Source organism: Microcebus murinus, chromosome 2 (assembly GCF_040939455.1).
Source record: "Microcebus murinus isolate Inina chromosome 2, M.murinus_Inina_mat1.0, whole genome shotgun sequence".
Taxonomy (NCBI): domain Eukaryota; kingdom Metazoa; phylum Chordata; class Mammalia; order Primates; family Cheirogaleidae; genus Microcebus; species Microcebus murinus.
Window position 1 is genome coordinate 27,226,490 of NC_134105.1, and position 11,838 is coordinate 27,238,327.

At 51.7% G+C, this 11,838-nt stretch overlaps 1 long non-coding RNA gene across 1 annotated transcript; it reads left to right on the forward strand.

The window, feature by feature from the left end:
- The first annotated feature begins 11,059 nt into the window (after nt 1–11,059).
- LOC142876376 (uncharacterized) lies at nt 11,060–11,404 on the forward strand. Its single transcript, XR_012923278.1, has 2 exons — nt 11,060–11,143; nt 11,320–11,404. It is a non-coding gene; the product is annotated as an uncharacterized LOC142876376 (long non-coding RNA).
- Nucleotides 11,405–11,838: the final 434 nt, after the last annotated feature.

The following is an 11,838-nucleotide window of genomic DNA, read 5'->3' on the forward strand; positions in this document are numbered from 1 at the left end:
TTCCATTCTTCTCTTCCTCTCACCTCCCACACCCCCTCCCTTGGCAGATTCCGTTGGGTCGGCCCCCAGAACCTTTCCTGCTTCAAGCCATTTTTGCTGCATACCTGGATGACAGTTAGCGTCCCTCTGTGCTCCCCTGCTTCCTCTCGCTGCGCCCCGACCAACACAGTAGCCAGAGCAAACTTTAAAAATTATAAAGCAGATCCCATCACTCACTCCCCTGCTTAAACCTTCCAGTGATTTTCCATCACACTTAGAATCAAATTCAAACACCATCCCTTATAAGGCCACATCCTTCCAGCTTCATATATCACCTCTCTCTCAGCTTCAGCCTTACTGGGCTTCTTTCAGTTCTTTGATAATTCCAAACTCCTTCTCCTCCCAGGGCCTTTGCACAGGTTCTCAGCTGGCTCGCCCTTCCGATCACTCGTCACATGGGCTGCTGCTTTTCTTCCTTCCAGTCTCAGCTTGAGCGTCACCTTGGTAGAAGGACCTTTCCTGACCTCTCTATGCAGGTAGCTCCCCCATCATTCCGCACCCCGGCTTCCTTTCTGCTGTGTCGCACATTGTGTTTTGTCACCGTTTACTTGCATGTTCCCCTCCTGGACTGTGGTTCCCAGCGCTTGCCCGTGGAAGAGCCCTCTGCCTTCCCACCGTTCTCAGTCTCTCTGCACGATCCATTGCTAGGGTCACTGACGACCTCCTAATCACCATATTCTGTGGCTCCCTTGTCTTCCTCCTTCTCTCTCTCTCTATGACCTTCTTGGAAAGCTTCTCTCCACCGTCCTGGTTTCTGTTCCTTGTCCTTCTGCCCACCTCTCCTCCCAGCCAACCCTTGACTGCGGCCAAACACAAGGTGATTCCCGGCCCTCTGCGTTTCTCCTCAACCATGAACTAATCTAGATACACAGCGCAATGCCAGATAGTTAAAAAAAAAAAGTACGTGTGATGGTTATTATTATTATTTTTTTTTGAGACAGCGTCTCACTTTGTCATCCAGGCTAGAGTGCAGTGGTGGGATTCATAGCTTACTCATGATTCATAGCAGTACGTGTGATGGTTATTATTATTTTTTTTTTTGAGACAGCGTCTCACTTTGTCATCCAGGCTAGAGTGCAATGGTGGGATTCATAGCAGCCTCATGAATTCCTGGCTTCAAGCGATCCTCCTGTCTCAGCCTCCTGAGTAGCTGGGACTACCGGTGCATGCCACCATGCCTGGGTAATTTTTCTATTGCTGCTGTAACAAATTACCACAAACTTAGTGGCTTAAAACTGCACAAATTGGCCGGGCGCTGTGGCTCACGCCTGTAATCCTAGCTCTTGGGAGGCCGAGGCGGGCGGATTGCTCAAGGTCAGGAGTTCAAAACCAGCCTGAGCAAGAGCGAGACCCCGTCTCTACTATAAATAGAAAGAAATTAATTGGCCAACTGATATATATATAAAAAATTAGCCGGGCATGGTGGCGCATGCCTGTAGTCCCAGCTACTCGGGAGGCTGAGGCAGAAGGATCACTCAAGCCCAGGCGTTTGAGGTTGCTGTGAGCTAGGCTGACGCCACGGCACTCACTCTAGCCTGGACAACAAAGCGAGACTCTGTCGCAAAAAAAAACAAAAAAAAAAAAACTGCACAAATTTATTATTTTATACAGATCTAGCAGCCAGAAGTCTGAAATAGGTTGTTTGAACTGTATTCCTCCAGGATGCCTGGGTAAGATCCTTTTTCTTGCCTTTTGCACCTTCTGGAAGCCGCCTGCACTCCTTGGCTCATGGCCTCTTCCTTGCACCACTCTGACCTCCATTTCTGCCGTCACGTCTCATTCTCTGACTCTGACCCTCCTGCCTCCCTTTTAAAAGGACCCTGTGATTACACTGGGCCCAGCTGCATGATCCAAGATAATCTGCCCATCTCAAGATCTTTAATAATATCTGCAAAATCCCTTTGCCATGTAAGGTAACGTAGTCACAGGTTTTAGGGAGAAGGATGGAGACATCTTTGGGGGGCTGTTCACCACAGCACTCTTAAATCCTTCCAAAGGCTCCCTATTACTCTTAGAATTAAAGCCAAACATGTCACCTGACTCACAAAATGCTCAGGGCCCAGCTGCTGCCTGCCCTCTCTGCCCACCTTGGCTTCCTCGCTATTTCTTGAGTGCACCAAACTCGATCCTGCCTGAAAGTCTTCAAAACAACAACAACTTTCTTTTCTTCTGCTTTGAGTGTTCTCCTCCCAGATTTGTTCCTTCTTGTCATTTAGGTCTCAGCTCAAGTGTCACCTCCTCAGAGAGTCTCTCTCTTGTCTAAAGTAGCTTTAGTAGATCATTTTATATTGTTTTCCTCATAGTGCCTTATTTCTGCCTGATGTTTTCTTTTTCATTACGGATTGAGAATTCCTTATCCGAAATGCTTGGGGCCAGAACTGCTTTGCCTTTCAGAGTTTTGGGGGCTTTGGACTATTTGCATCATACTGGCTGAGCATCCCGAATCTGGAAACTCAAAATCTGAAATGTTCCGCTGAGCATTTCTTTTGAGCATCATGTTGGCACTCACAATTTCCAATTTTGGAGCATTTCAGACTTCAGGTTTTCAAATTTGAGATGCTTAACCTATATTGGTATGTTTTTTTGTCTCCCCCCAAAAGAATACAGGCATCTTTGAAGCTGGGACCTTGTCTCCTTAATCCCCAGCTCTAGAACTCAATCGGTATTTGTTGACTATGTCAATGGGCCTCGGTTTCCTCATTTTTCCAATGGGTATAATAGTAGTTTTTGTCTTATCAGCTTACTTTGAGGAGCAAATGAAATAATAATAGCTACAATTTTCAGATGCCAATAATGGGTCAAACACTACAATGGGAACTTTGCACTTGAGATATGTTGTTCATGTCTTAGTTCAAGACCATTTGGTGGCAAGGAACAGAAACCCTCTCAAGCCAGCTCAAGGAAAAGGAGGCTTGTTGTAAGGTCATAACAGATAATCTGGTAAGTATCCAAAAAAGGAGAGAATGCAGGAGAGAAACGCTGCTTCCCAGGAACCAGGGTTGTCGCTCTCCATCTCTCCCGCTATGGGGTCACACGGTCCCTTATCACCACCTCTCTCTGTGCAGCTGGGCCTTCTCTTTGAAGACTGGCTTCTTGTGCCTACACTGATGGCCCAGTATGGCCTCCGTGCTCTGGGACCTTACCTCGTAGCTGCCCAGCAGCTACTGTTTCTCAGATTTCTAAACCTCATTCCAGATAGGGACAGTCCAATTGCCCTGGATTAAGCACCTTGTCAACCCCTGGTGCAAGCACCTGTGGGCAAGACGATGAGGTGACGAGGCATGTGTGGCTGCCCAGGCATGAGCCCTCAGGAGGGACTGCGGATGGGGGACAATCCCACAGAAAGGAGCGTGGCTGCGTAGGCACCCCAAAACATGTCTGCAGTAACGCAAAGCACTTAGCACACTCTCGGGCACGTGGCACACCCTCCACGAACATTAGCTCCTTCTCTTCCAACCACCACCTCGTTGGACTAGTCCACAGTTCTCTGGCTCACTCTTGAATATATCTCTAGCTTTGTTCTCTTATCTTCACTCCAGTCAATACTGCAGCATATTTCCAATGTGTGTATCCTGCCAGCTCTTCAAATTCAACCTAGAGAAAACCTGGGTTACCCTTCCTCTACACACCAGCTCATCTCCCTAGTTTTCCTGTCTCCGACAAAGCCCAACCCTTCCAGGCAGCCCTGCTCCCAGCCTCCTCAGCCAGCTCAGGGTCTTGGGTTGAGCCCCTGCCTCCCTGTCCCCTGCCCACTGTTAGTCTTCTCCCCGCCTCTTGTACTCACCAAAGGGCAAGTGAGCATGTACATTGTGGCATCGCAGAGCAAGACGGCCAAGGCCAGTGATTTGGAGTCAGGCAAATCTCGGTGCAAATCCCAGCTCTGCTTTTTAATTTCGTGACCTTGGCAGATCTCTGAAACTTGGTAAGTTCAGTCTCCTCGTGTGTCAAATGGTGATAATTACAGTTCCCACCTTACAGGATTGTTGTGAGCACTGCTATCATGCATATGAAGCATGTGCATGTATTAATATATCTTCTTAATGATTGATGGATTGATTAGGTTCCAGCAGTGTTCCAGGAAAACAAAGATAGGTAAGACATGGACCCTGGTTTTAAGAAACCTGAGGTTTCTTGACAGGTCTGTATCGCTCCTTGCAATAGCCTTTTTACTCCCTGCCTGACAAGGCCCTTCTAGCCATACATTATTATAATTAATGCATATTAACATAATTATAGTTAATTATGTTGTATAACATTAATTATATAACTATATATTATATATGTAATTATATGTAACTAGTTTCCAGTTGTAAGAGCAATTTATGATCATTTAGAAAACACAGAGGCTTAGACTCACCCTTATCCCCCCATTGTGGTAGCATTTGCTCCTTTCGGGTGTGGCAGCCATCACCGCACAGGTCACATATGTCTATATCAAGTGTCACTGTGCAAGTGCTCAGCTGTGCCATTAAAGATCCTCTGCAAAACCTTTTTGAATGGCTTCTTTAGGTGACACCGCAAATGGTGAATGTAGCGTCACCTATTTATCACCTCGTCCATTGTTAGAAACCTGGGTGGATTTTCCCCCCAGTGATAAATAATACAATAAAACTCGTTATTCCAAAGGTTTTGCTGCTGACCAGGCACTTGCTTTCAACCTGCTCTTTTATACCTGTGGCTTCACTTAGTGCTGACGACAATGCTGTGGACCGGATCTTATTACCCCCTTGTACAGACAAGGAGACGGAGGGCTTGACCGATTAAGCAGCTCCCCTGCGGTGTCACAGCCGTAATGACAGATTCTGGGTTAGGATCCATGTCTGTGTGAACTGTTCCCCGGCTCCGTTAGGGGCTGTCAACTCAACTCTTTTTGCACTGCTGCTATCAGTGCTTCTGAGGCTCTTTGCTCATCTTCTGAACATGCTTTCCAGCCACCAAGACAGTGCCCAGCACATAGTATGCACCTGATAAATATCAGACTGATAAATAAGAATGGTGGCAGCGTATGAGGTGGTCTTTTTCACTACGGCATTACCTGCACTGGGTATTCTTGTTAAATACAAACAACTTGGCTAATATGATTGGCAGAAATGTTATTGTTGCTTTTATTTGCACTTCTTTGATTATCGATGAGATGGAACATGATAAATATTTATGATTTATCTCCTGTGAATTTTGCCATCCATTCATTTGCCCCCATTATCTATATCATAAGACCCCATTAATCTCCTGGTGTCTCTGTGTGTTTTTCCTCCTTAAGATGTGTAAGACAGTTACATGGCAAAAATATTAATGATTTGCTTGTCATATTCATTGCAACTATTTCCCCCAGTCCATGATTCGCCTTTTATCTCATATTCCATTATTCTGTCCTAACAGTCTCCTGGGTAGGCATGCATTCTCCTAGATGGAGTGAGAGTCTCAAAAAGTAGGCAGAAATCTTATTTTCCTGTCTCTTTCAGGTCTTTGTCAGGGGTCTGAGCACAAAGTAGGTTCCTAATAATCATAGGTCACACGAGTGCACTTCGTGGACAGTGTCACTTCTTTTCAGCAAAGTCTCTCCCCCCAGGAAGGTATTACCGTTTCCATTTTGCCGATGAGAAAACTGAGGCACGTAGAGGCCAGGTGGCTTGCCCATGAGCACACTGACTGTAAGGGGCCAACCTGGATTTGAACCCAGACTGATTTCTTATGCCGTGCTTCCTCTATCACGTGGAGTTGCTGAGGGAAAAGCCCAGGTCAGTAACGAGCAGTTGGTGCAGGTCCCAAACCCCTTTTTCTTGCTGGGCTGGACCCACAACCCTGGCTGAGCTGTTGTCCTGCCCAGTGTCCACGAGTGCATGCATGCATGCGTGTGTGTGTGTGTTTATTGCATGGAATGATGGAGCTGAGACTGCATTGTGGGAGGCCTTGAATGCCACGCCAGAGAGTCAGACTTTACTCTGTAGAACAACGCATGCTCAGATTCTCTGCTGCATCCTCTTCCCCTCCCAGAAAGCAGAGCCCAACCTCGCCCACCTGCGAGGGCCCCCACTGGGAAGCCTGAGACACTGCATGTGAGGGCAGAGCCTCGGGAAGCACCTGCCATCAGCTCTCACCCACCTCACAGAGGACAGACCAGGCCTAGCAGGGGGAGGTGACTTGCCCAGGGTCACACTACAACTTAGGGATTAGAACCCGTGTCCAACTCCCAGCTTAAGACCCTGTCTTCTGATCACCCAGCCCCTCTAAGCACAACCAGCGTCTCTGTGAACTGAGCTGACACTTGCCCTCATTCGCTCGCTCATTTCAATCATTTGATCAATACTTATTGGCTGGGCGCGGTGGTTCACGCCTGTAATCCTGGCACTCTGGGAGGCTGAGGCGGGAGGATCGCTCAAGGTCAGGAGTTCGAGACCAGCCTGAGCAAGAGCGAGACCCCGTCTCTACTAAAAACGGAAACAAATTAATTGGCCAACTAAAAATATATAGAAAAAAGTAGCCGGGCAAGGTGGTGCATGCCTGTAGTTCCAGCTACTCGGGACTCAAGCAGGATCGCTTGAGCCCAGGAGTTTAGGTTGCTGTGAGCTAGGCTGACGCCACAGCACTCTAGCCCTGGCAACAGAGTGAGACTCTGTCTCAAAAAACAAAAAACAAAAAATCAATACTTATTAAGCATTTACTCTATGTCAAGTTCTAAACAAAAGCAAAATTAGAAAACAATGACAAGCAAGACAGACTTGGTCCCTGTCCATGGCGGCAGCCAGAAGAGGAGAGGGGCAAGTAATGAGGCCAGTGCGATTCAAAGGAGCACTCTCTTTGGGGTGAACTGGAGGCTGCCCTAGAAATCCCGGAGAAAGTGACTCGGCTGGGACCAGGCAGCACGAGCTGGTTAGGCCAAGAGTGGAAGGGAGAGGCCTCCTGTCAAGGGCCAGGGTGTGTGGCAAGTCCTGGAGGCTGAAGACAAGTCGTCACCAGAGACTCACAGGAAGCAGGGATGACAGAGTGTGCGTAGTCAGAGGGAGGCAGGCCACCGTCATCACAACGTGGAGGGCACATTGGAGGGGGACAGCATGTGGGCAAGGAGGCCAGTGACAGGCAAATGCCACGGGCAGTGGGGGTGGGGTGGGACTTGGTTCTGGGACCCCTGGAGACCACGCTGAGAGCTGGCCTGGCCTGGCGTGGGGTGGCTGAGTCAGTGCACTGACTGTCCGCGCCAGCCCTCCTCCTGCCAGCCTGCCCAGACACGAGTTACACAGAGCAGGCCGGACAGCTAATTAGGTTCAGGTGCTCGGCCTCTGGACCCTGGGGAGGGGACCGGCAATGGAGAGCCCCACCCCCACCCCTCCTGCGGAGTAAATCCTCCGTGTGGCTCTCCAGTGCAGCTCGGCATCCCCAGTGAGCTCGGGATTAGGGAGAGAAGATACTGGTAGAGGAACAGGGTGGATGTGGGGAGCCGAAGGAGTCAGGCAGGGCTCGTCTGCAGAGACTGAATCTGTGCGTGGTGACGTGTGTGTCTGTGGAGCTGTGTACTCATTAGGCTGTTGTGTCCACCTGCTGTGGGTGACGTGAACCTGTGTCAGTACGTATGCTCACGCATGTTTGCCCATCCCATGTATGTGTATGTGTGCGTGTGTGTGTGAACGGAGGGTTATGGGTGTGTGCTTGTGTCAGTGTGTGTCTGCACATATCTGAGCGTGTATGTGCTCTCACGATGCTTGTGCCATGTCCCTCCCCTCTGGGAGGGGGTGAAGAAGGTTGGGATTTGCTAATTCCCAGCCCATCCCTGGGCTCACCAAGCCTGTCCCCGCGCCCAGCTGCCCCTCTGCGATGCACCCCCGCCCAGCTGCACCAGGCTGAAAGCTGACTTCTTCTGGCATCTTGGTCCAGCACTTCTAGGACCCTGTCTTGTCCGCAAAGAGTTGGACCCTGAGATGGGGCAGGTCAGGGTCCCTGAGACAGAAGCAATCAGGTTCACGTGCAAACACATGCACACCCAACACAGGCAGTAGCACAGACACGTATGCACACATATGCATGCCGGGCATGAGTACAAATGTGCACACACATTCATGTTCTCTAGGCACTGGCTTAAGAGAGGTAGAAAGAGCCAACCAGGGCACAGCTTGTCCCAGAGAGGTCTGGGTGCCCTGTCTCATGCCTTGCACCCTGCACCCTGTGTTCAGTTCATATTCAGCGGCTGCCCAGGTCAATGGAAGCAGCCTAGCAGAGAGGCAGGTTTCTGTATGTAGACTGTGCATGGGAGCCCTCACAGGTAGCCAAAGCACAAGAACACATGAGAATATCTATGTGTGATCATGCGACTTGTATGGGCAATGTGCCCCCATCGTATGATATTCCTGTGATAGGATATGTACGTGCACACGCGCACACACACACAGGCACACACAGAGCAGCTGCGGTCCAGTCACCTGGACCTGCTCAAGAGTACAGTGGACAGAGCAAGGGCTTTACAGCCAGACAGGCCCAGCTCTGCCACGTATGTAGCTGTGTGTCCTTGACCTTAACCTCACTTAACCTCTCTTAGTCACTTAACCTCTAAGTTAAATCACTTAACCTCTCTGAGCCTCAGGTGAAAATCATGTAACATGGAGATCACAATTATACCTGCCTCGTAGAGTTATGATGAGAATAACAGGTTCAAATTTATTTATTCAACATATATTTATTGTCTACCATGTGTCAGGCTCTGTACTAGGCACCAAGATTACAACAGTGAACAGAACAGAAAAATCTCTGTCCTCACAGAGTTTTATATTCTGGTACACACACACTAACATGTGTGTGGCCCTGGTGTGATGCCTAGCACACAGTAGGCGCTGAATAAATGTTTACTTCTCAGCTTCTCCCACCTGACAGTATTTCCCTGGTGAGAAGCCAGGCAGAGGCCCCTTTCCTCTCCTTCTCTTCCCCTTCGCAGCTCTTGACTCCAGCCCTGGGATGCTGCAGAAGCCTCTGGCTCCTCCTTGGAGGGCAGGGAGGGGTGAGTGCATGGCCACGACAACGCTGCAGGTGAGCAGGGGTTAAAGGCACAGGAGTAGCACGGGCTGCCCTGGGCGTGGGGTAGGGAGGGGAAGAAGGGTTTATGTCCCCACTGCCCCCCTTGTGGTCAGGAGGAGGCTCCCATCAGAGGGCACCAGGCAGCTCCGAGCATGTCACTGTCACCACCCGCCACCCAGCATCAACCCCTCCTTCCCCAAGAGCCCCGTGGTCCTTATGATTTGACAGGGAAACTGGAGGAGCCCAGGGGAGCAGGAGGGTGGTGTCTAACCCTGGGGAGGTGCTGGCCCACCTCATCCAGTGGGACCCCGCACTGAGGTGGAGGTGTACAGGAGAGTGTTCACCAAAGGGGGGATCCCCGGGGTGCAGCCTGCCCAGGAGAGGGGATAGGTGGCCTGGCTCCAGCACTGAGTAAGCTTCTGCTGAGTGCCATCTGCCAGGCCCTTTGGTGGCCAGCATCTCAGAGGGTCCCCTTCATAAATCCTGTATCTGCCCATTTCGCAGGGGGTGAACCAAAGCTTGCAGAGGTTAAATGTTTTGTGCCAGATCACAGAGCGAGTCGGCAGCCAAGAGAAGCTGAGACCGGGGCAGTTCTGTCTGACCCCAAGACCGGCGCTGACTCCAAGACAGAGAAGAGGAGGAGGAGGCCCGGTTTGCCTATGGGCCCAAAGCACAGTAGGGGGAGGGAGGGGAGCTGGGGCAGAGCCCCCCAGCACGCACAGTGCTGGGCTGGGGGCGGGGCTCACAGAGATCTAACACGAGGACAATCCCTCCTCCCAGCTGCTTTGGGGTCTGGGTCGGGGGAGCAGGGACTGGGACTCCCAGACAGCTGAGGGTCAGCTTGGGGGAAGTAGAGGGAGGCATGGTGGGCCCACAGGCCCCTTGTCCTTGCTGTCTGGTTCTCAGAGCTCCTCAGCAGCCCACCATGATGCCCGTCCTACTGGGGGCTTGGGGGCCTGGTGAGGGGTCAGCTGTGCCTCCCTGGAACGTGCCAGGCTGGAGAGGTCCCAGCTGGTCTGACTGAGCTATATGGAAGTCACCTGCGGCTGGTGGAGACTGGAGGCGGTGAGGGCAGTGAGAGAGGTGCTCTTGTTTCCAAGTTCATGGCTCAGATCTGGGGCCTGAGGTAGGTGGACAGGAGGTGCCAGTCAATGAACTCTCTGGACAAAGGTGTCATCGCCCTGACCCTCACCCTACTGATGGCCTCCTCAGAGCCTTCCCTTCACCTGGAGCTGCTCCAGGGCTCCTCCAGCAGAGGGGTGACTAGGGGGACACAGCCAGGCATTAGGAGAAGGGCTTATCACCCCCACCTCCCCACCGCAGACCCCCACAGTTGGGTAGGGCTGGTGCCACCTGCAATCATGCACCCAATTTGCCCAGAAGCCAGAGACTGATTACTTCCTCCCCCAGACGCCACCCCAGCAGGTCCAGGCTGGTCCCCATGAACTCGGCCCCCACCCCTCAATCCCCAGGTCCTCTGCTGGGCATCCCATGCATGGAGCTGAGTGTGGATGTGTGAATGGGCTCAGAGAGGCGGTGTGCAGGTGCAAGTGTGCGTGGTGGCAGTGTGCATACGTGCCAGTGTGCGGGTAAGTGTGTGTGTTCAGGAGTGTGCACGTGCTCGCCCAGGTTGCTGAGCACACATGCATGTGCAGCTGTGTATATCTGTGCGTGCCATCGAGAACCACAGAACCCCGAGGTTCCTAGGGACCCCGGTGGCTTCAATCCCCACTCAAAAGGCAAAGACAGATGTGGGTGTGTGTCTAAACTCAGGAGAAGGGGAAAATATCAACAGGAAGCAGCACCAGTGTTCCTGGAGCGCCAACTCGCCGCCGGGCCCTGCACTTAACACGCATGATTTGAACCAGCACAATCGCCCTGGGAGGTGAGGAAGGTGACAACCGCTTCATAGTGTCTAGACTGCAACCCAAGGCTTGGTCAGCGCCCCCGGCACTGTGACCTCACCATGACCTGGTGGGAGAGAGGCCCCAGAGGGGACAGGTGTGTGCGTGAGTGTGCACACCACTGTGTGCAGAGTTGGAGGGTCAGGGTCCCCACGTCGTCGGCAGGAGCTGCTGTGAGCCCGGACTGTGCTGGAGGGAAAGTGAGAGGCTCTGAGCTGGCTGGGGAGGAGGGAGCGTGTCACAGGGGCGGGGGGGGGGGGGACAGGGAGAGAGAGGAAGGGGATGTGCGAGCCTGAGCCTGTGTGCATTTGAGCCAGGGTGTGTGAAACACATCGAGTTTTTTCCTTTTTTCTTTCTCTTCTCCGCCTTCAACCAGGAACAGATGTCTGAGCAGTCTGACGAATTGGAAACATCTGAAACAACTGTCCGAGCTGAAGTATAATAAATAGATCTTTCATCACATTCCCTGGAAGGGGGTCGCTGGGGACAGGCTCCAGGGGGCATTTAGAGGGGTTGGGGTTGAGAGTGGCCCGAGGATGGGTGAGTGGAAGGACAGACAGACTGGCCTCCCATCTCCTTGGGAAGGACAGACTGCCTTGGGAAGACTGGGAGACAGGCCAGCCCCCAGCCCCTTCTATTAATAGCATCCACAGGCCTTGGTTTTCCTGTCTGTGTAGTGGGCTTGGAGTTCTTTCTGGGGTCTGGGACCTGGTGCCCTGAGGAAGAATTTTGTAACTTGGAAACAGGCTGGCAGTGGGCCAGACAATGGGCCCAAGGCCATAGCAAGGCTCCTGCCCCCTGCCCTGCCACTCCTTGGCCTGGCCTCCACGCTGCCCCGCCACACCCCAACACACACACACACACCGAGGCCTCCTGGGTCCCCAGAGGTTACTTG